The sequence below is a fragment of the Grammomys surdaster genome, unplaced genomic scaffold, assembly GCF_004785775.1.
Source record: "Grammomys surdaster isolate TR1022 unplaced genomic scaffold, NIH_TR_1.0 354, whole genome shotgun sequence".
NCBI lineage: Eukaryota > Metazoa > Chordata > Mammalia > Rodentia > Muridae > Grammomys > Grammomys surdaster.
Genome location: NW_021604773.1, coordinates 559,899 through 563,077, shown reverse-complemented (window position 1 = coordinate 563,077; position 3,179 = coordinate 559,899). Strand labels below are relative to the sequence as shown.

The 3,179-nt window shown below is 43.5% G+C and overlaps 1 long non-coding RNA gene across 1 annotated transcript in view; it reads left to right on the top strand.

Moving 5' to 3' along the window:
- LOC114631207 overlaps positions 1-562 on the top strand; it is a 2,596-nt gene extending 2,034 nt beyond the window's left edge. Inside the window, exon 2 of the long non-coding RNA XR_003712927.1 lies at positions 283-562. This is a non-coding gene — a long non-coding RNA (uncharacterized LOC114631207). The remainder of the gene's footprint in view (positions 1-282) is intronic.
- Positions 563-3,179: the final 2,617 nt, after the last annotated feature.

The window sequence follows — 3,179 nt, the reverse complement described above, 5'->3', positions numbered from 1 at the left end:
CAAAAAAAAAAAAAAAAAAAAAAATCACCAAGTCAAGATCCAGTCCAAAAACCTGTGTCTTCTAGCCTCAAGATCTGGATGATCTTCCAATCATGAGCCTTCCAATTCTGGATTGCAGTTCATTCCAGATATCGTCCAGTCGACTACTAGGAGTAGCCACCACACTATGCCAGCCAATCTAATGACACAAATTCTTTCTTTCTTTCAAGATTTAGTTATTGACCCTCTGACAATGGTTTGCATTGCTATCTTCGTTGATCTTCCTTGGTCATGACTTTTTAGGGAAGAAATACACCAAAGAACTTCTGGAGGTGTTCTGGATGCTTCCTGCAGCCTCTGCAGACTCATGCTGATCGGTTTCTTCTGGATTGAGCTGCTGCTGCTGCTGATTCGAGTGGATTGAACTATTGGCATCAAAGATTGGAATCATCCCAAGGAACAGCTAAACAGGTCCATGTCCCCCTTGTCCTGCTAGCCATATTTCTCCCCTACCTTTGGTCTGTGTGCTATAAGAGAGTTTGAAGTGTTTAAGAACTCCTATTAAAGTAGGTTTTGAAAAATATAAGCCTAGATTTCCTGTTTCTGATAGGGGTATAAAATGTCTGACTGTTTGTAGTAAATAAACAACCTGGACCTGGTTTTCATTCCCAGTGACCATATCAGGAGACTCTAGTTGGGTAAGAAAGTTGATAGCAGGGGGCTGGAGAGATGGCTCAGTGGTTAAGAGCACTGACTGTACTTCCAGAGGTCCTGAGTTCAAATCCCAGCAACCACATGGAGGCTCACAACCATCTGTAATGAGATCTGATGCCCTCTTCTGATGTGTCTGAAGACAGCTACAGTATATTCATATGTAATAAATAAATAAATCTTAAAAAAAAAAAAGAAAGTTGATAGCACTTACAGCATAACTGTAATAGGATAGGGTTGGGGTGGTTCTTCTGTCCCTTTGCTCCCCAATAACTACAGGACATTTCTACTCACAGGCAAGCTCTGGCCTGGCTTAGCACCTGAGTAAATGACAGAGAGACATGCTATTTTTATTAATAAGCTGCTGACACTATGCTGGACAAGTTTTGAGCTATTCTAACCTCTAAGGATGCCTATTTCCCAGCCACATGGTCTTTTACTTTTCATCTGAGTCTTGCCCTGGCTTGCTCTGATCCATGGGTGTCCTTATCAACACTCTTCCTGGTCCCTCCACTTGGTCTCCTCATACCTTCTCTCTCAGCTGTGACCCCCCTCAACTAGGATCAGAAGCCCAGCCCTATTCTTTTCTGCCCAACTAATTGGCTAGTCTGGTCTTAACTAACCAATCAGAAGTGATGGAAAACAGTTTTTGCACAACATTGACACCTGAGATGCTTGACCATACCATAGTCCAGGCTGTAAACAGATGTCTGAACACAATAATCAGCATCTGAATACATAGCGCACAAAAGCATCTCTTAGCCTAAGTCTGTCTCTATCTCCAACTCTCTATCTCTCTATCTCTCGTCCCTGAGCCATCTCTGTAGCCCTTGAGTGTTGTTGTGTTACTTAGGGTTTTTTGTTTGTTTCTTTGTTTTTGTTTTTGTTTTTGTTTTTGTTTTTTGGCTTTTCGAGACAGGGTTTCTCTGTGTAGCCCTGGCTGTCCTGGAACTCACTCTGTAGATCAGGCTGGCCTCAAACTCAGAAATCCACCTGCCTCTGCCTCCCAAGTGCTGGGATTAAAGGCATGCGCCACCACTGCCCGGCTTGGAACTGGAACTCTTGACAGCTGTGAGCAGTCATGTGGCTGCTGAGAACCAAACCCAGGTTCTTTGTAAGAACAAGTGTTCTCAGCCACTGGATCATCTCTCTAGCTTCATATTATTTACTCTTCTATTGTTATGATCAAACACCGTGACCAAGGTAACTATTAGAAGCATTTGTTTGTGTTTATGGTTTCAGAGGGTTAGAGTCCACCCTGGTGCAATGACAGTGTGACAGCAGGAGAAAGATGAGGGCTCATATCTTGAACCACAAACATGAATCAGAGGCAGTGAACTGGGAAGGGCGAGTGCCAGGGTCCCCAGTAACATGCTTGCTCCAGCAAGTCTACACTTTCTGAATCTCCCCATACAACACCACCAATTGGGATCAAGCATTCAAATATCCGAGTCTACAGGGGATATTCTTTTTTATGTATGTGAGTGTTCCATCTGCATGTACACTTTCATGTCAGAAGTGGGCATCAGAACTCATTATAAATGGTTGTGAGGCACCATGTGGTTGCTGGGAATTGAGCTCAGGACCTCTGAAAGAGCAGCCAGTGCTCTTAAAGGCTGAACCATCTCTCCAGCCATGGACATTCTTATTCAAACCCCCACTGTTATGTTTTCTTTCTAAAGCTGTTTGCTTGTTTGTTTGTTTGTTTGTTTGTATATTTATTTATAGACAGGGTCTCTCGATGTGGCCCTAGCTGTCCTGGAACTCACTATGAAGAACAGGCTGCTCTCAAACTCACAGAGATCCTCCTGCCTCTACCTCCAAAGGGATTAAAGGCATGTGCCCTGAGGCCCAGCATCATTTGCTCTTTTAAAAAGATTATATATTGCCCAGCAGTGGTGGCACACGCCTTTTATCCCAGCACTCGGGAGGCAGAGGCAGGTGGATTTCTGAGTTTGAGGCCAGCCTAGTCTACAGAGTGAGTTCCAGGACAGCCAGGACTACACAGAGAAACCCTGTCTCCAATAAAACCAAACCAAACCAAACCAAACCAAACCAAACCAAACCAAACCAAACCAAAACAAAACAAAAACAAAACAAAAAAACAAAAACAAAAATATTACACACACACATATTTGAAAAGGGCTGAAGAGATGGCTCAGTGGTTAGAACACTGGCTACTTACTTCAATTCTCAGCACCCACCTGGCAGCTCAAAGTTGTCTGCAACCCTAGTTCTAGAGGATCTCACACCTTTACACATGCATACACGCAGGCAAAAAAAAAAAAAAAATCAATGCACATTGAAAAAATAAATCCTTAAAAAAAAAAAAAAGCCAGGCAGTGGTGGCGCTCGCCTTTAATCCCAGCACTTGGGAGGCAGAGGCAGGCGTATTTCTGAGTTCGAGGCCAGCCTGGTCTATAGAGTGAGTTCCAGGGCAGCCAGGACTACACAGAGAAACCCTGTCTCGAAAAACCTAAAAAAAAAAA